The 21,829-nt window shown below is 42.2% G+C and overlaps 1 long non-coding RNA gene across 1 annotated transcript; it reads left to right on the plus strand.

Annotated features, from left to right (window-relative positions):
- Positions 1 to 193: 193 nt before the first annotated feature.
- On the plus strand, positions 194 to 21,481 carry LOC121813115. Its single transcript, XR_006053525.1, has 2 exons — positions 194 to 937; positions 20,378 to 21,481. It is a non-coding gene; the product is annotated as an uncharacterized LOC121813115 (long non-coding RNA).
- Positions 21,482 to 21,829: the final 348 nt, after the last annotated feature.

A 21,829-nucleotide genomic window follows, 5' to 3' on the forward strand; every position in this document is an offset into this window, starting at 1 on the left:
TGTGTCATAACTATTTATTTTAATTAATTCCAATTTTAATTAATTATTGCCACATTTAATTAATTATTTAATGGTGTATTTAATTAATTCATTATGGCAGTCCTGGCTTTCCATACATGCCCACCATAAAGGAAAACATACCATACACAGACATGTTTGGGACGTGCGGGCTGCCATACTTCTGCTACCAAGCAAGGCGGGGCCACACGCTAACCAGGAAGTGCTAACAGGTAGCCGGCGCTAGCCGTAACCTGAACTCCCCTTCCACTGTTTATTAGCTCCTGTGTCACAGTGCTGACAGGTAAAAGCATATGCTTGGAACTCTGACACATTTCCCCAATGTAGCCGAGCTACGAGTGGAGCCCTGCTGGCCGCGTTAACCCGCGAGCTGCGGGCAACACGCCAGACAGGCCAACCGGCCGGAATGCTACTCGCAGGCCGGCTAACGATAGCGGGCATGAACCGTAGCATAATTCCCCACTGTTTATTTCCACAGTGTTAAGCAGGCCAACAGCGAACGTTTGGAACGCTGAAGTGGTATCCCCTCTGTGTTAACACACTTAGCAGCCGAGCAGCACAGTGCAAAGACGACAGCGTATGCTTGAATGCTGAAGCCGTATCCCCTCTGTGTTAACACGTAGCAGCCGAGCTGCACAGTGCCAAGGCGACAGCGTAAGCTTGAACGCAGAAGCCGTGTCCCTGCCGTGTTTCCACACTGTAGCCGAGCTACTCGCTAGCCGGCAGCTGCACAGCATGGTCCGACCAGCGCATAAGCCTGCTTTGTTTTCGAGGCGATATGCCGGGGAAGGGGGACCAACCAAGGGGAAGCAAGCTAAGGGATACCGGGGCTACCAGGGAACCTAGAAGGGAGAAATACATCGCCCACGGAGGATGCCGAAGCACGCTCCAATAGACGCGCACACACAGTACTCTCAAGGTAAGCACTCCTTCACACGCACACACAACAAGTGGAGATCAACGATCACCGGTGTCATGTCTGCACAGCTGTTTTATACGTAGCTGTGGGGCGTAGCCGGGCGTGCCGGAGTGTCTTAAAGAAATATCCACACGCCACGACCAGGGGGGTCGTACCCCCATACATATGGAATATGTAACGGTGTGGAGAGATAGTCTCGATATGCTAGAGAACCACGAGTTTCTCTGTCAATTTCCCATTACGTCGTTGCGCACTCGGTGCTTGCTTGAAGTTTAGGTGGTTTGATTGATTGATTGATTGATTGGTAATTTATTTCAACATGTGAACAATATACAAGTACATTTAGAAAAGAAAATAAGAGAGAAAAAAATACTATACAAATTACATACAAAAAACATTCTGATTAATTTACATGTTGAAAGGGAGTGGGAAGAAGTATACACTTATTTAATCCCACCCCTTTGCCATAAATTATCAGTGAATATTTAGTCAGCTTCCTTACTGATATAATTTGTAATAAAAATAGTGAACAGATTTCTGATATACTATATACTATAATATCACATCATGAATTTTTTGTTTGTTTGTTTGTTTTTAAATAGAGACATTCACTTAATTTAAATATTTTCCTTTTCTTTATAGATCGAGAAGATCATATTTTTATAACTCTTTTTGAACAGTTTTATGTTTGGACATTGCTTTAATTCCATATTCAGATTTGTTCCATAGTTTCACTCCATGAACAGAAACACAAAAGCCTTTTCTTGTAGTACGTACCTTCATTGTTTTGAAGTTACAAAAACCCCTTAAATTATAACTTCCTTCTTTCAAAAAAAACATACTCTGAATATTACCTGGCAGTTCTTTATTTTTTGCTTTGAATAGAATTTGTGCTGTTTGGAATTTCACTATATCGTCAATTTTCAATATTTCAGACTGCAAAAATAGTGAGTGTGTATGTTCTCTATAACCTGCATTGTGGATGATTCGAATTGCTTTTTTTTGAAGAGTAAAAAGTGAATGTAATGTGGTTTTATAGTTATTGCCCCAGACCTCTGCACAATAGCTTAAGTATGGTGAAACCAGTGAACAGTATAGAATATGAAGTGATGTTCTGTCGAATACCTGTTTTGCCTTGTTTAGTACTGCAATGCTACGTGATACTTTGGAATGAATATATTTTACGTGAGCTCTCCAGTTAAGTTTTTCATCTATTATTACCACCAGAAATTTATTTTCACTGACTCTTTCAATATCAACACCATTTATTTGAATCTTTGCATTTGTATTTAAACTACTATTTCCAAATAGCATACGTTTAGATTTATTCAAATTTAATGATAATTTATTTTTATCAAGCCAGAACTTCACTTTACTTATTTCATTAGTCATATCCTCCAATAAATTCTGCAGATCATCACCAGAGCAAAAAATGTCTGTATCGTCAGCAAAGAGAACCATTTTTAATACTTTGGACACTTTACAGATGTCGTTAATGTACAAGTTGAAGAATTTTGGACCCAAAACTGACCCTTGGGGTACACCACAAGCAATGTCCATACATAAGGAGCAACCACCATTTATTTTCACAAACTGCTTTCTGTCACTTAAATAACTCTGGACCCAATCTAAAACTACCCCTCTGACACCATAACGTTCCAGTTTTCTTATTAATATATCATGATCTATAGTGTCAAATGCCTTTGTCAAGTCTATGAATAACCCAGCCACATATTGCTTTTTGTCTATGGAATTTGTGATGTATTCTATTGAATCTAATAGTGCCAATGATGTTGATCTGCTTGATCTGAATCCGTACTGACTCTCAGTGAGTTGTTTATGTTTATCTATAAATTTTTCCAGTCTGTTTTTAAACAGTTTTTCAAGAACCTTTGAGAATTGAGGTAGTAAAGAGACAGGCCTGTAGTTTGTGAAATGGTGTTTGTTTCCAGATTTGTATAGAGGTATAACTTTTGCTATTTTCATTCTGTCTGGAAAATCGACCAGTTTGAAATGATAAATTACAGATGTATGTAAATGGTTTTATAATAGCCTCAATGACTCTTTTAACCACTATCATATCAATATCATTACAATCCAAAGATTTCTGATTTTTACATTTTTTGACAATTTCAAAAACTTCATTTTCATCAACGGCTGTGAGAAACATAGAATATGGATTTCTGTCTATCAGTGTATCCGGTTTTTCCTGTGCTTTCCCAGGATGAGTGATTGTTCTTGCTAAATTTGGTCCAGTAGTTGCAAAGAATTCATTGACACTATTTGCCACAACATCCATATTGTATTCTTCATGGTCATTACAAATGAAAGTAACGGTAATCTAATTACCGTTTTTGCAATAGTAATCCCTTACTTTACTCGTTACTTGAAAAAAGTAATCGGATCACAGTAACGCGTTACTGCCCATCTCTGGTCATGTTCTATGTAGAGGAAAGAGGCTTTCTCATGGTAACCCTTTGTAACATTTCCATATTTGTTCAGTCTTTTGTCCAATGCCACTTTCATGAACTTTAATGTTTAACATGTTGAAACCTACAGAGTCTGAGATGAAGCTCTTGAGTGTGTAGGAGTTTCTCTGAGCTTTGCACAGCCTGACCTTTAGGTGAATTTTCTGGGATTCTGTTAACATTCACTTGAATGCTCCATACCTGCTTTTATAGAGGGAGTCACACTTGCTGATGATTAATGAATCAGGTGCATTTGACTTACATCAGGAGTGGCAAACTCCAGGCCTCAAGGGCCAGTGTCCTGCAGGTTTCAGATGTGTCCTTAATCCAACACAGCTGATTTAAATGGCCAAATTACCTCCTCAACATGTCTTGAAGTTCTCCAGAGAACTAATCATTTGATGCAGGTGTGTTGACCCAGGGTGATATCTAAAACCTGCAGGACACCGGCCCTTGAGGCCTGGAGTTGGACACCCCTGACTTACACTCTTAGGTGTGCTTAGTTTTTCACACAATGCTTTGGCTTAATTTTTGTTGAATAATTAATGACAGATGTAAGATACATAATGTGTTGTAATTCAGGTTGGATTTACTAATTTTAAGATCTACTTATTATTAATAAGTCCTGATAGGTAAAATAATAGAACTGAAAGTGGGTCTACTTTCTTTTTTTTTTTTTTAAGAAAAAAAAAAAAAGTAACAGTTTGTCTAGGTGCATCCCATAATACATCACATTTTGTCTTACCAGCCAAGTACTTTTTTTTTCAACTGCAAAATAAAAAAAACCAAAAAACTGTGGACTTTCTAGGATGAATACCTGACATTGTTTTAAGAGCCAAAGTCAATGTTTATGTTTTATTTATTTGTTATGGTGGCACAGGTGTTTAGATTTTCCTGCACCTCAGGTGATTGCATGGGGGTGTGGTCGCATGTTATTTACCTGGCGCTTGCCTCAGAGAGGTTGGGTGACTGTTTTTTGGCAAACGTTTATGGTGACCGTTGCCTTTCAGTACTATCAAACGATAAATGCGCTATTTTTTTATTTGAAAGCGAAAGGTTTTTATTTATTTATTATTATTTCAAAATAAATATGTAAAACACAAGTGGGACTCAGTATGGTTCATTGGAGACGCGTCATAGTACAAACCCCAACTCAGCCGGCCACGGCTTTATTTGTGGATGGAAGTCGCAACATTTAGTCAACAGAAAAGTCGTTGTTTTTTCGCATGCATCAGAACAATGAAGAGGATTTGTGGATACACGCTTTGGAGTGACGAAGCTTTCACATGGTCGGATGTTGTTCTCAAAGGAGTTATTAGAAGCTGCTCCGCCACAGTGGCACGGAGGAACGCAACGCACACATCAAGAGCGGTAGGACACGCGGATTCACTCTGTGTATTATTGAATGTTTCCAACACAGCTTCTGTCACCCTTTGTCCATTAGGAACATTGGTTTGGTTTGCGTTGCGTACGTGCGCTTGACTTAACAAGCTGGAGGAAGCTGCTCTGATTTTGACAGCTTGTGAGGCTGTGGATACTGCGCATTGGTTTGCACGGAAGAAAAGCATCACCTGTGGTCCGTATTTCAGGCTGTGTGACATGTAATGCTGTGTTTGATGCATGTGAGAAAGTGACAATGAGTGAAATAAAAGAAGCCGAACATGAACTGGAAGAAACAAGATCTGCAAGACTGACGGCTTAAAGCACTTGCTCATAAAATGGAAACTTTACAGAAAGAGCGAAAATCTCACGTTAACACGTGATATTAAAGAATTTGAGTAAAACTATGGCAATGCAAAAGCTGTGCAGCTGAACTTGGAAAAACGTAGTTAATTATGCATTTGTTTTATTGATTCCTAAAGATGCATAAGACACTAATTTTGACTGGTTTGGATGCATAACAAAATGTAATGATGAATTTGTTGAAGATGTAAAACAGTGGCTTCTTGAAACTGGAAGACCTTTTATGGAAAAAGGCAATGAAGCTTAGAATATGCCCACTGCTGCTACTTCAGATGTGCCTGTTTCTGCTAAGATTGTTTCATCAACGGAGATGGTTACTTTCAGAAACGCTCAACATAACATCTCAAAATCCCCAAAGCAGTTTGAATTAACAAGACAAAATACAACCAGGTGACAGCGTTTCAAACATAGGAAGGGAGAGTATTAGAGGAAGTTCTTCAGGCTCAAACTCCAGAGTCTCAAGTACAACATCAGCACGGGTAATGGCTAACGCTTTAGCAGCTGCACTGATTGGAAGACAAAAACTGCTTAAGGATAAACATGCCTTGGAGAAGCATGAGGCACTGTTAAGGAGACAGTGGGAGCAACTGGAGCTGGAAACCAATATAGCTGCCACCGTTGCAAAAATGAAAGTACTGGGAGGCTCATAAGGATCCAGCATTAAAAGTAGACTATCAAAAATATCTGATGGAATGGAGTCATATTTTGAAAAGGGACAAAAGGAAAGTTAAGTGTTGAATACTACACCTGATGATCTTGTACATAAAAAGCAACATGTGCATATCTGTAAGGAGCATAATGTTGCAGATTCACAATCTCTCTTAACTGCAGGCAGAGTTCCAACTCAACCATAGACCCTTTCTGAAGATCCCTTGACATACCAGTCAAACATTAGAAATTGACATGGAAATAAATGTGCCTTCTCAAGTTTCTAGTCATGAAGAAGAATGTAACATCTTATCTGTCATGAGTAAGCAAAATGAATTCACTGCTTTATTAATCCAACAGCACGGTCGTTCTTCATTACCTAAAGGAGATCCCAGTTTTTGGAGATCCACTCCAGCATCAGACTTTTGTTAAATCATTTGAACACAACATTGAAAGCAGAAATAAAAATCATGGAGATTGGCCTTATTATTTGAAATGATACACAAAAGGACAACCAACAGAACTTGTGAGGAGTTGCCTACACATGACTTCAGAAGCAAGATTCAGAAAGGCAAAGTCTTTATTACAGCAGCATTTTAGCAACGAACATAAACTTGCCATGGCATACATGAACAAAGCTCTTTATTGATCTTCAATAAAAGCAGAGGACACAAAAGCTCTTCAAACCTAGACACTTTCTCAGAGGTTGTTGTAACGCTACAGAAGATATCAGTTATATGAAGGAGCTTGACATGCCTGCCAACATGCTAGCCATAACAAAGAAGCTACCCTACAGGCTGAGAGATAAGTGTAAAATGGCAGTCTGTGATTTTCATGAGTAATTTAATCGACAAGCTACATTTAAAGATATGGTGGATTTTCTGGAAGAACAAGTGAAGATTGCATCTGACCCAGTGTTTAGGGACAGCAAAGATGTCTGCATGACAAACAGAGACACAAGAAAACTTAAGTCACAAGTTCACACAAGATTCAAGGAAGATTCTTTTGCTACTTCTGTGACAGCGTCTGAAAAGGAAAATGACTCTCCAACAGCTTGTGTCAGAACAAATGACCAAACATCCTCCAGCTTCTCTCTTCTGAGGGGCACCAGACAGGGATGCCCACTCTCCCCTTCACTGTTTGCAATTTTTATTGAGCCACTAGCAGCAGCAATTAGACAGGCTACAACAATTAAGGGCATAAAATGTAAGAATATAGAACATAAAATCAGCCTTTATGCAGATGTTGTGTTTTCTCTCCAAAACTTACAAACCAATATCTCTGGGGTAATTGCATTGATAAATTCCTTCTCAAGTGTCTCAGATTATTCAATTAACTGGTCGAAATCAACAGTTCTTCCGATTAATTGCTCCTTCCATAATTCTTCTCCTTCCCCACTGCAATGTGGAAATATAAAATATTTAGGTATTAATGTCTCTCCTAAACTTTCAGAATTAACTAAATTAAACCACATCCCACTTTTAAAGACAGTAGAAGGCGACCTGGCTAGATGGAAATCTTTACCCATTTCACTCACCGCTATAAAAATGATGGTCTTGCCAAAAATAAACTATTTATTTTCAATGATCCCAAATAAGCCATCACAAGATTGGTTCAGCTCTCTAGACTCGTATATTTTTAAATTCCTTTGGAAAGATAAACCCCCACGTATCAGCTTAAAAACACTACAAAGGACCAAGGATAAAGGAGGATTAGATCTGCCTAACTTTAATCACTATTTTTTTAGCCAACAGGCTTCACTTCATCTCTAGATGGTTTAAACATACCCTGTTAGATGAACCTTGGATAGATGTAGAACAGGCACTATGTAATAACCTAGAAATTTCAGACCTACCATTTATCAGCTCAAACATCAAATGACATGAATGCTTTAAAAGCATCAATATTAGCTCTTCTCTGACAGCATGGTGGGAGTTTCTAAAAATGACAGTCTTCATTAATCCCATGCAAACGTACACCTATCTGGAACAATCCGGACATATTACAAAACAATAATATGATAAACTTTCCAGATTGGAGTTGCAAAGGAATTAAATACTTGGAACATATGTTGGAAGGAACAGACTTTATTTCGTTTGATGGACTAGTTACACAATATGGGATCAACAAGAAACGACTTTTGGAATAACAACAAATTAAATCCATAGTAAAAAAATTTAATCCCAGTGAAGCTGAATTACAAACACCACCAAGTGTGGTACATTTCTTTTTCTTTTCTTTTTTTTTTAAGTCTAAAAACCCCCAAATTATTGTCTAAAATATACAGAACACTTTCTAAAATAGATGAATCAATATCCCTTCCTATTGCAAAATGGGAAGCAGATTTATCAATCAATTTAGACCCAATCCTTTGGTCTCAGATATGCTTAAAAACCTTTCAATGGATCAGAAATCCCAGTTTGCAATTAATACAATACAAAATATTACACAGAGTGCACTATACTGGTGATAGGATGTTCAAGATGGGCTATACGCCTTCCAACAACTGCTCACACTGCACAGCAAATATACCGGACAATTACATCCACGCTCTTTGGTTCTGTCCACCAGTTCAGAAATTTTGGCGTGAGATATGTGAAGACTTATCAAAGTGTCTGAAATGTAACATTCCAGCCTCCCCTTTAGTATGCTTGCTGGGCAACTTGGATGAGGTCACTGCAGAAATAAACACAGCCCACGTTGTTTTTACGGCCCTATGTATTGCCAAGAAAATGGTCCTCATTAACTGGAAAAATAAAAATCTTAATTCTAACCAATATAGAAACCATCTAATAGATTACATTAGTCTTGATACAACATCTGCCATCACATTTGATCAATCCCTTTGGGCTCCTTTGATCGGCTTCATCACCTAGTGGGGGTGGGGGGTCATGGTTTGGTCCTGCCTTCGCTATTGTGGTTGATATGGGGGTAGGGACGGCCTTAGGGCGTCTGGGGAGTCCCTAGGGACGTTTCCCTAGAGGGACTAACCTGGGGGATGTGGCCATGACCTGGTTAGGAGCTCTGGGGCTCTTGGATGGTGTTTTCCTTGTGGCTGCGTACAGCGGAGATGGGGGAGGGTCTGTGCTGGCGGACGTTGGTTACTGGCCTGGTAGCCTGGCTGCCCCTGGGAGGGTCCGGGATCGGGCGTGGAGGCTTGGGGGTCTGGGGGTGCTCCGCCCCCGGTCTGGGGTGCTGGCCGGGCCTTGGGGGCTTGGGTCCTGGCTGTTGTGTCGCCGGAGCAGTGGGCGGGTGGGTGCAGGGGGCCGGGGGCAGCAGCCTAAGCAAAGAGGCCCAGACCTCCCTCTCCCCAGCCACCTCCTCCAGCTTATCCGGGGGAATACCAAGGCGTTCCCAGGCCAGCCGAGAGATATAATCTCTCCAGCGTGTCCTGGGTCTGCCCCGGGGCCTCCTCCCGGTGGGACATGCCTGGAACACCTCACCCAGGAGGCGCCCAGGGGGCATCCTTGTCAGATGCCCGAACCACCTCAGCTGGCTCCTTTCGATGTGGAGCAGCAGCTGCTCTACTCTGAGCCCCTCCCGGATGGCCGAACTTCTCACCCTATCTCTAAGGGAGAGGCCAGCCACCCTTCGGAGGAAGCTCATTTCTGCCGCTTGTATCCGCGATCTCGTTCTTTCGGTCACTACCCACAGCTCGTGGCCATAGGTGAGGGTAGGGACGTAGATCGACCGGTAAATTGAGAGCTTCGCTTTTACACTCAGCTCCCTCTTCACCACGACGGACCGGTGCAGCGTCCGCATTACTGCAGCTGCAGCCCCAATCCGTCTGTCGATCTCCGGCTCCCTTCTCCCATCACTCGCGAACAAGACCCGAGATACTTGAACTCCTCCACTTGGGGCAGGAACTCATCCCCGACCCGGAGTGGGCACTCCACCCTTTTCCGGCTGAGAACCATGGCCTCAGATTTGGAGGTGCTGATCCTCATTCCCGCTGCTTCACACTCGGCTGCGAACCGTTCCAGTGCGAGCTGGAGGCCCTCACCCGATGAAGCCAACAGAACCACATCATCTGCAAAAATCAGAGATGAGATTCTGAGGCCACCAAAGCGAAAGCCCTCCGCCACTTGGCTGCGCCTAGAAATCCTGTCCATAAAAATTATGAACAGAACCGGAGACAAAGGGCAGCCCTGGCGGAGCCCATCACCCACCGGGAACGAGTCCGACTTATTGCCGGCAATGCGAACCAAGCTCTTGCAACGGTTGTATAGGGATCGAATGGCCCGTAGCAATGGGCCAGACACCCCATATCCCGCAACACCTCCCACAGGACACCCCGAGGGACACGGTCGAATGCCTTCTCCAAGTCCACAAAACACATGTAGACTGGTTGGGCAAACTCCCATGCACCCTCAAGTATCCTGGAGAGGATAAAGAGCTGGTCCAGTGTTCCGCGACCAGGACGAAAACCGCATTGTTCCTCCTGTATCCGAGGTTCGACTAACGGACGAACTCTCCTTTCCAGCACCCTGGCATAGACTTTCCCAGGGAGGCTGAGGAGTGTGATCCCCCTGTAGTTGGAACACACCCTCCGGTCCCCTTCTTAAAGATGGGGACCACCACCCCGGTCTGCCAGTCCACAGGTACTGCCCCTGATCTCCACGCAACATTGCAGAGGCGTGTCAACCAGGACAGCCCTACAACGTCCAGAGCCTTCAGGAACTCGGGGCGGACCTCATCAACACCAGGGGCTCTGCCACCAAGGAGTTGTTTAACTGCCTCAGTGACCTCGCCCCCGGAAATTGGCGGGTCATTCCCCTCATCCCCAGACTCTGCTTCCTCCTCGGAAGACGTGTCAGTGGGATTAAGGAGGTCCTCGAAGTATTCCTTCCACCGCCTGACAATTTTCTCAGTCGACGTCAGCAGCGCTCCGCCAGCACTATACACAGTGCAGGTAGAGCACCGCTTTCCCCTCCTGAGACGTCTGACGGTTTGCCAGAATCTCTTCGAGGCAGTCCGAAAGTCTTTTTCCATGGCCTCTCCGAACTCCTCCCACACCCGAGTTTTTGCTTCAGCCACTGCCCGAGCCGCATTCCGCTTGGCCTGTCGATACCTGTCGGCTGCCTCCGGAGTCCCACAGGCTAACCAAGCCCGATAGGACTCCTTCTTCAGCCTGGTGGCTCCCTTCACCTCTGGTGTCCACCATTTGGTTCGGGGATTACCACCACGGCAGGCACCAACCACCTTGCGGCCGCAGCTCAATGCAGCAGCTTCGGCAATGGAGACGCTGAACATGGTCCATTCGGACTCAATGTCCCCAGTCTCCCTCGGAATGCTGTTGAAGCTCTGCCGGAGGTGTGCGTTGAAGATCTCGCGGTGTGTACTCCAACCCACCTCTGGCGCTGGTGCCCTACCCTCAATTTTAAATGCATTTAGACACTAAGGGTTTTCGGGAAGAGCCGTGCTGCTCTCTGAGAGGAAGCTAGTACCATGCTCTCCTGAGTTTTAAATGCACTTTAGAACAGCACACAGCAACACTACATATGAGCGGGCGTAGGGAGGTTTGAGGTCTTCACTCACCCCGGTTCTGTTAGCCGTCAGGGCTGGGGGGCTGGGAGGAGGTGCTGGCCGTCAGACTGGGGTCTGGGATGCGGGGCCTCCCTGCTACTGCAGATAAGGAGGTGGTCCGCTTGCCTCCACCCCAGAGAGAAGGGTTACATCTCCTGGGTCTAGGTGCGGCTTGCCCCTCTGAGGGCGGGGGTACCTGGACCTGGGATATAGAGTATGTTTGGGGAGTGCGACTGTCTGTGCAGTGTCTATTTGTGTCTGTCTACACGTTGGGTGAGTGCCGAGTATTTGGTTGTGCATATGGGGTGGGAATGCACGTCTGTGTCCGCGTGTGCCTGTTCGTCTGTGTCTATATGTCAGGTTGGGTCTTAGACTCAACCTCTCTGGGTACATCTCAGGCCCTCTAAAGTACGGAGGCCTATCTCCCCTCACCACACTCCCTGCCGGTGGCTGATGCCCTCAGACGTTGGTGTGTTGGTGGTCCTTGTCGTCTGGGGCTGGGCGCTCATGTATGTACCGGCTCACTCCTGGTGGCCGATTGGCGGGGCCGGGCGCCTGTGGCCCGGCTGGGCTCCTTCCGGGGGGTGGGATGCCCTCAGGCCTCTGGGCCTGAAGCTCGGTCCTCTCTGGCACAGCTGGCTGCCGGCAGAGCCCCTCTGGCCTCTGCTCCGTAGCTGCGGGGTGACCTCTCTTTGGGGCTCTACTCAGCTCTTCCCAGGAGGGTGGCACGGTTCCCCCCCCTTTGGTGGTCCTCCTCGGGTCCTTGTACTCTGGGGCCTCTGGATATCTGGGGCCTGGATCTCCTCCATACCTGCTTCATACCCTGGTGGACGGGGCTATGGCTCCCCACACTCCCTAGCAGATCGTTACATGGAGAAACCTTTGGAATACAAGCATGCTGATCCACACAGGTATGCACACAGGTGTACACACGGGTGTTCACAGACGCGGACTACAGCTTTCTTGGCTGCTGCCTCAAAGCACATTGTGCGCTGTCTATCTTGCGTGCTGCACAATATCGTTTATTATTTAGTATCTACTGATATCTACTGCTAGCTAGTTTATTGTGATGGTGCTGTTTTTTTATTATGTTGCTCTTTGTTGTTTGCTTTCTCTTCTGTTTTTTTTCTCCATACAGGTGACCCAGGTGTTTTGTTTTTTTTTTTGTTTGTTTTTTCTTTCTTCCCCCCCTTCTCACCGTCTCTTCTCCCCTTTGGTTTTCTTTCTCTCCCTCTCTTTCTTTCATTCTTTCTCCCTGTCCTATCCCCCAGTCATGTCTGTCCCGTTTGTAGCAACTGAAAATAAAATAAATTCATAATTATAATAAAGGTCAATCAAATGGACCAATATGGCAAGGCCATGATGATCCACTTGGTAAAATAAATCCGCTTGGCATCTTTCTTGGCCTTAAGACAACAATTCTGATGGCTAAAGATCCAAACGGGACACAAAAAAAAGGGGAAAAAAATGAAAAGTAAAATGACAAAGTTAAGGAAAAGGAAAGAACCACAGAAGTGAGTTGCTTGTTTTGCAAAGGTGAACATACCTTAGAAAATTGTCAAGAGCTGGAAAGAAAAACGCAAAAAGACAAAATCACTTTTCTAAAAGAGAATGGAGTCTGTTTCGGATGTCTTTGTAAAGGTCACATTAGTAGAGACTGCAAAAAGCGCCTCAGGTGCAAGACGTGTGGTTTAAAGCATCCTCATTTTAGAAATCTTTAAATAGCAAATTAAAAACAAACAAACAAAGAAAAACAAACTTCATCCATTGTTATGAATCATTAAATTAAATCATAGCACAGTATGACCCTAAGTTTATGTTACTCAGTTCGTCTATCAATGCATTCTTATCTCTGTTCTCACTAAAGCAAAGAACCCCTAATAGCTACAACAATAAAGTCAAATACTGTATATTTAAGCTCTGATCTCATAAATTTCGTATCCACATAACAACAGGAATATTCAAGGTCTGCAAAGTTGCAGTAAATTACCATCTTTAGAACCATAACAAAGGAGAGGAGCCACTGTGAAGTGTAGAAAATCGTATCCCATTTAAAATGGACTTTTTTCAATAAATTCTTGAAAGTAGTCAAAAGCATTTTTGCTACCTCCTTGTTCTCAGCTGTCCATGACTCAGGCGTTTGTAGTTCCACTCTGTCTTTAACTTGTGCCTCCTTTTTGAGCAAGTTTCTCAAACATTCAGCTTCAGCACAGTTGCCGTAGGGCCATTCCTGATTTTCTGTTATTTCCAAAGAAAACAAAGTGGTACATGACTTACAAGGAGGCTAAATGCTCGACACTTTACATTCTCTGGTAGTCTAATGGTGCCATGACTTTTTTTTTTCTTGTCATGGCTTTTATCTTTATGTTTGGTAAATGTGTCATTACTGCAGCAGTATTGATCCCATTCACGACAGCATGAGACAGCAACCATGATTCTCCTAGCATCCTTATTAGAAGTGGACATGGAGACTCCATAGTGCTTGACTGAGCCCTGACCTGCTTGAGCGATGCAGATTGCAAATTGTTTCTTCTTATCTTATCTTTCTTAGTGCTGCAACTTCGCCATCTGCTGAACTTTCTACACAGCTTTAATTTTTGAGGACAGGCTCTGACTTCTCTTACTGCTTGGCATGGCTTGTTTACCACAGATGAAACCATAGACTTCAGTTCTCTAATCTCAGTTTTCAGATTCTGAATCTTGATCTCTTGTTATCCTGTTCTTTTTGTGCTTGGGCTTTATGTGTTACCAGATGCAATTTAGCTCGAGATGCTTCATGCTCCTCCCCACTTAACCCACCCTGTTTTGTAGAGCTGTTTCTTTCCTATCTCTTAACTTCAGTTGCACTAACATCATGTCGGAGTACACTGCACCCCTAATGAGCTGCTCTACTCTGGCTCTATCGGCACGGCGGGCTTCAATACCGCCATAACTCATTACATTGCTCAGTGATTGCTCTAATTGCTTCAGAAAGTTGGACACTTTTTCCTGCAGTTGCTGTTGTAGTAGCTGAAAAGCAAAATACAAATCCCCAGCAGTCTCAGCACTGCCAAAAGCTTTTTCAACAGCTTCTAGACATTGTTCTGGGCTAACATCAGGGTCAGCTGTCCTCACGGCTTTCATCACAGCTAAGGCTGGACCCTTAAGACTCTGTGATTCTGCGCCTCTTTTCTTTAGCTGAACTGTAACTCTCCTCCACCATTAGATGTGCTGGTTCAACCCACTATTCAAATGTCTCTTCTCCAACCAGACTTGCTACTGTGCCTGAAAACATTCTAAGTTTACGATAACTACTGCCTTCACTGCAGGGTCTTTCCATTTTTGCCAACAGACTGGTAATTCCAGCAGTGCCTCCATTTATGTAGCGACCCCGTCTTCAACCCTTTGAAATAGCCAGGTACTCCCCAAGTTCATTTTGCTTTCTTACCTGCTTGTTAACAGTTCCTGTTCCCCTAGTATTCAGAAAATTCCTTGTAGTTTAACTCTTCACTGGTAACTTCAGCGTCCCACCTTTTCCCACGATTACCACGCAAATAACTATTTATTAGCTGGAAATAGGAAACACTGCAATGCAACAAGCTCTTCAAGTTGGACCAAAAGTGTTTACCGAGTGGTGTGAAAAAATCCCAAATGAAATCATTAAATCTAACTGTCACTTGCAGTATCAAAATTTAGTAAGCTAAAGTCCTAAAGTACTTTATGATATGCTTCACTACTTTAAGAAGATGGATGGATGATTTTCTGGGAAGAACTACAAGGGTAGTCCGAGCTGCACTAACTCACATTCTCTAAATATATCTGGGATACACTTAAGTGAAGACTCCCTTCTTTATATGAGGCTAAAAGAAAAATAAAAAAATCACAGCATAGTATGATCTAAGTTTATATTTCTAAGTTTTTCTATCAATGCATTCTTATCTCTGTTATCACTACGGCAAATAACCCCTAATAGCTACAACAATAAAGCCAAATATATTCAAGCTCTGATCTCATAAATTTTGTAACCACATAACAACAGGAATATTCAAGGTCTGCAAAGTTGCAGTAATGACCATCTTTAGAACTATAACAAAGGAGAGGAGTCACTTAAATGTAAACATTCACTTTCTCTCCACTATTTGTGGTGTGCAGAAAACTGTATCCCATTTAAAATCAACTTTTTTCAGTAAATTTTTCAGGATAGTCAATTTTTTGCTACCTCCTTGTTCTTAGAGACAAACACCTGAGTCATGGACAGCTAACACGTGCCTCCTTTTTGAGCAAGTTTCTCAAACTTTCAGCTTCAGCACAGTTGCTGTAGGGCCATCCCTCATTTTCAGTTGTTTCCAAAGAAAACAAAGTGGCACATGACTTACAAGGAGGCATTTCTTATCCATCCATCCATGAGGCTAAATGCTCGACACTTCACATTCTCTGGTAGTCTAATGGTTCCATCAGTTTTGTCATTGCTTTTCTTTTTCTTGGGAAAATATGTCATCACTGCACCAGCTACATATTCATCCCATTCATGACAGCATAAGACAACAACCATGATTCTCCTAGTATCCTTATTGGAAGTGGACATGGAGACTCCATAGTGCTTGACTGAGCCCTGACCTGCCTGAGAGATGCAGATTGCGGAGGAGAAACATTTGGTAGGATTTGGCATCATCCCTCATGTACAAGATGAGTTGTTGTAGTGTGGATTTTATGCCCTTTTCATCCTCATGTCCAGTTAGATGAACAATCTACAGGCAAGAAAAGCTTAAGCTGTTATTATCCCCACGAATCCAAATATTTACTGAGTCATAAATGTCATTCTCACAAACCATTACTGTTGAGTAGATACATTTTTCCCCAAAACTTTTTTTTTTTTTAATATATATTCAAGGGACAGGAACCTGCTTTGGATGTTATCGCTCCATAAATGTTGGACTTTTAACTGTATTTCATAAGTTTTACAGCTCCCTTATGGCTACTTTTTATCAGTAGCCATAAGGGAGCTACTGATAAAAAGCTCCCTTATGGCTATTTATACTACGGTACGCAAAGTAATTAAGCAATAAATTATTAAATGATGGAAAAGTTTCTGTTTTTCATGGATTTCTGAGTGTTTAGTTCTGTGTTTACGTCTCTGTAAATATGTATATTTCTTTTCTTCACTTCATCTGCCTGAAGAAATTACAAATAAAACGACACCTTAGAAAATTACACATCTCAGTGACAACAGAAACCGTAATGTCGAAATTCAATATGAAGATATACATTTAAAAACAAAATGAAAAGGGAAACTGCTCAAATGATGCTACTCACCATTTTTTAAATGGACAGGAAAGGCCCTCCTCTTTAGTCAAAGCACTCTAACTGGCTTCTTTGTTGTCCTCTGCCTTACCATCGAGAGTCCCAAGGTGCATTGGAACAATGGCATCAGGCCCCAAAGGCAATGTTACGCAAGTACTGCCTAGAAGATGAAAGGAGTTGTGCGGTTTGCTGTTCGTGAAACTGTTCAGGAGTCACTCTTTTAGTCCAGCTGAACTAGTATTTGGCCACACACCTCGGGGGGGCCACTCAAAGTTCAGAAAGAGAAAATTTTGATTCCTGAAGAGAGCACCAAAACAAATGTGACAAAGTATGTGCAAAGCTTTCATGAAAATTTAAGTCAGGCCAACAACTCTAAAAAAACAACTCTCAACTCCACAGCAGAATATGAAATACAATTATGATAAAACTTCTGTTAAGAGAGATATTCAAGTAGATGACCAAGTGCTTGCTCTCTTACCTGTTTCAGGCTCAGCCTTGTCTGCAAAGTGATTATGTAATCTGTACCCCTAATCGTAGACGCAAGTTGCGTGTCTGCCATATAAACATGCTAAAGTTGTACCACTAGTGGCCTGCACTAGAACTGAATGGTATGTGTTCTCCTATTGCAGCATTGAGTAAACTAGGGGTGGAGGGTGTACTGTAGACGATGCTGATTGAAGATAATTTAACCCATCTGTTCTAGCCCGCGTCTTGCAAACTCAGAGAACTGAAAAATAACAGTGGCATTTACTACAAACGACTAATAGACAAAAACAACTTAAAACAAATCAAAATTAGCCTCACGGGCTGTAGCACAACTAATATTTCTTGAGAATATCAGTTTAGACAAGGTTTCGCAAAAAGCTCACAGACAGAAGCATACAGGGCAATCTGCACAGTCAGTCCAAAACAGCAGCCCCTGAATAAATGTTCTTCAGCCTTTTAAAGATGCAGGTGTGCCCAATCAGTCACTGGTCCGATAGACTTTCACTGGAGGTAACCATAGGTTCAAACAGCCAGTTGTCTGTGTGGGTTGCCACACTCGAATCTGCTTGAAAGAAGGCTGGCTCACTTCTTCCAAGGTCAGGGGCCATAACAACCCTTTGTAATATTTTCATACTGTTCATCTTGTCATATTATGCTGCTATTCATACTGTCATTATATTAATGCTGCTATCCTGTATATATTGTACATACTATTGTTTGAGTACTTACGATTGTTTTTTTGTACTTTTTATATTTTACATTTATATTTATTATTGAAACTTGCACCAAGGGAGTGGCACTCCAATTTCGTTGTACTCTGTACAATGACAATAAAGGCTATTCTATTTAACTTTTAACATGCTGAGATGTAGCTCTTCAGTGTTTTGCAGTTTCTGAGGTTTGCACAGTCTGACCTTTTTCTAGTGAATTTTCAGGGATTCTGTTAACTAGAATGCTCCATACCTCCTTTTATAGAGGGAGTCACCATTACTGATGATCATTGAATCAGGTGCATATGATTTACACTCTTAGGTGTGCTTAGTTTTTCACACACTGCTTTGGCTTATTTTTTTGCTGAATAATTAATGACAGATGTAAAACGTAATGTGTAGTAATTCATGTTGGATTCACTAATTTGAAGAACTACTATGGGCCAGAATTATTGGTATCTATACTAAGACGCACCACTTTAATCTGTACTTTAAAAATAAATAATTAGGCAGCACGGTGGCACGGTGGTTAGCACTGTTGCCGCACAGCAAGAAGGTCCTGAGTTCAATTCCAACCATCAGGCCGGGGTCTTTCTGTGTGGAGTTTGCATGTTCTCCCCGTGTTTGCGTGGGTTCTCTCCGGGTACTCCGGCTTCCTCCCACCGTCCAAAGACATGCAGCTTGTGGGGATAGGTTAATTGATAATCCAAATTGTCACTAGGTGTGAATGTGCGAATGAATGTGAGTGTGAATGGTTGTCTGTCCCTGTGTGTTGGCCCTGCGACAGACTGGCGACCTGTCCAGGGTGTACCCCGCCTCTCGCCCTATGACAGCTGGGATAGGCTCCAGCGCCCCCCGCGACCCTGAAAAAGGATAAGCGGAAGCGAATGGATGGATGGATGGAAGTTTAAAAAATAAATAAATAAATTAATAATAATAAAAATTAATTAATTAATAATAATAATAACAGTTTGACTGGGTGTATCCCATTTTTGTCTTACTAGCCAGCAGTGTACAGCAGAGCACATTTTCATGAATGAAATATAAGAACCTCAGTCAAGATTTTGTTTTCCTGAAAATTTTTATTCATCTTCTGGCATGGAAAAAACAATTTAACTGCAATATTGTTTATGAACTTATTTTTCATGGAATTGCAAACATGTCCACTCAGTTGGACTCCATGAATTTGAGTCCAAAAGAAAATAACAGAAAGTTACATATTGCGTGGAAAGTGTAAAAAAAAAACAAAAAAACGTTTTGATGCTGTAAATCTGTTTTCTCACATTTGAACTTATTCTAATACTCTTCAGAGAACTGAACCAGCTCTTGACCTGTGACCTGTGGACTTTCTAGGATGAAGTCCTGCCTGTGATGACCAGCACATTCTTGATCATGGATGTCTGACATGTGACATGACCATATCCCAGGAAAATTTTAAGTTCTTCTGTTTTCTGGTTTAGTTTTTCTTCTCCATTTTGGAACGTATACAGGTTTCTGGCAGTCCTTCATCAGCACTGACTCACATGACTCAGATTGTAAATGCTCCACTATCCTGAAGGCCATCACAATCTAAAGCGGAGTTGCTGTTCTCTGTAGGAACCCCTAATCATGACAGGGTTAAATAAAACAAAATCAACAGCCTTTAAGTATCTGATTGCGTTTCATGAAGTCCAGTAATCTGGGCTTTCTTGTTGCCACAAGTTTTTATGCTCTTCATCCAACTTCCTCCCCGCAGGGCTCTTCCACACTTGTTCCCAGTCCTTCTTGGTCTAAACGCAGACAAAAAAACCAAAGAAACCAAAGACAAGAAAGTTTAAAGAGTAATGCGGATAATCAACCATGAAAGCTTGTTTATTGCCAGCAAACAAATGTAATTTCTCACTATATTTTTAAAAGCCTCCCCCTTGCAGTAGGTTTTGGATGCTGGATACTCCATTCCCTCATCGAATAGCTGTTTGAAGCTTGAAGCCACCAGATGAAGCTCCTCTTCATCATAGGCGTACACCTGTTGGTCCTCAAAGGTCATCAGAATGAGCTGGTCACATGGACATGAGATGCCCTCCACCATGGCAACAACTTGCATGTTTACAGTCTTTGGAAGGTAGAAGTTATCCCAGCCATTCACATCAGCAGTGTAATCTTTGTAAACGGTGTCCTCAAGCCCTGCTTTCCTCAAAATTGCACCAGCTGGCTTCTTTAAGGGGAAATGCTTGGCTTTATTTGCAGATTCAAAATGTGAAACCTCTCCCAGGGAGTCCTCATCTGCAAAACAAGGCAGACATTTGAAAGGTGTTTGAAAGACGAAAAATGCATTATGACTTGTTTTTAATGAAACTAACATGATTGTAGCATACCTTTCCTTCTTTTGGGTGGAGGGAAATGAGACACATTAGACTGTCCCAAACTAAGACAGAAAAGATAATGATTTTAACAGAGTTTATGACAACAGCCTTCCCTTTACCACAGTCCTCAGTCAGTCTGTGAGCCTCACTATACAGAGCTTAATGCCAAAGTAATGACATTTCATGTCTGTCCTCTTGAAGTCACGGCACGACAGTAATTTGGTATGTCTTCAACAGCTTTGAGCTTGGGTGTAGAAGCTGCTGCCTCTGCACTGAAACATCAACCATCCTGGGTCCGTACATCCTGTGTGGCAGTTTGGTTTAAGGCTTCAGTCTGCAGTCATTCACACATCTGAGAGTGAGTCGGGTGCTTATCCTCGGTCACACCATGTTTGTCACTGTGTGTAAATATTATTGCGTTATACAGATGTGATGTTGAGAATTACTCATTTCATTCTACCTCTTTAGCCCACTTCTTCTCTCCTTTCAATTTTCTTCCTGTGGACACGTGGGCTGTCTTCAACTCCTTCCAGCTCTTCATGGTATACAAGAGGTTTTATTGTCCCTGGCAGCCGCTGAAAACTGCTCAGCATCTTCTTTGATTTATGTCCTTCAAATCCAAAACCTTGACTTCTGTCTAAAACTTTATCATCTTTACTTTATTTAACCAGTTAATGCCAAATCTTCTTTTAACATTGTTTAAGAAGAGTTTTTCATAACTCTGATCTCTCATGTTACTCAGATTTTAAACCCCAACATTTATCATCTGTAATTTATCAAAATAAAAGCCTAAAAAATGTTTACACTTTCAGCAGGAGAGACAAATAAAAAACTGTGCTGGGCGGTGCCAAACCGAGGTATAAAACTATTTACACGACTCACTAGAACAAAACTTAGTAAGAATAAAGAGTGGGGAAACTGGTTCTTACGCGCTGTCAAGCAATCTGTCTGTTGCCATTCTAATTCTCCCTCACCTACAAAATGAAATTTGAATCATTAGAATGAAATTTCAATTAATATTTCAAACCTTTATTGATTCACTGACACATGAATAAAATACAATAGGATAAAATAATTTTTCACATTTTGCTCACAGCAGTGACAATAACAGCCAGTAAACTGGAGCTCATTACTTTTTTTTTGTGTGTGACTGCACCACACTGGCACAAAGCCTTCAGATTACAAAAACTAAAACAAACAGTAAACTAAGTTTAACAGTGGAAACAGCAAAAATCCTACATTAATAATAATCAAGTCATGTTTTCTGAGAACATTAGCGAAGCATAGACACCCTTTTTTGTTATTGTTAATTTTAATAATAAAACTGGATAATTTGGATAATTTGTTGCATTTTTTTTTTGGTCTGTCCTTTGTTCACATCACTCACGTCAAGCATGCTGTGCAACAATGAGCAACGAGGCAGGCGTCAAACAAAGGGGGCGTGTCCAAATGAAGCCCGCGTCGTTCTTCAGAGAACCAAACAAGCTGTTGAACGGGGCTACGTGTGATCTGCGTTTAATAAAGTAACTGGCCGGAAATATTCGACACATTCACGCAGCTTCATCACGCCATCATCACTAAATACGAAGTGATGACGGCGTGGCGTGGGTAAGCTGGGAGTTTTAATCATCTTTCTGGTTTTTTAGAACTGTTACTTAATATTTTTAACACACACGGCCACGTCAACGT

This window comes from Haplochromis burtoni, unplaced genomic scaffold (assembly GCF_018398535.1).
Source record: "Haplochromis burtoni strain Fernald_Lab_line unplaced genomic scaffold, NCSU_Asbu1 Contig_1150, whole genome shotgun sequence".
NCBI classification, from domain to species: domain Eukaryota; kingdom Metazoa; phylum Chordata; class Actinopteri; order Cichliformes; family Cichlidae; genus Haplochromis; species Haplochromis burtoni.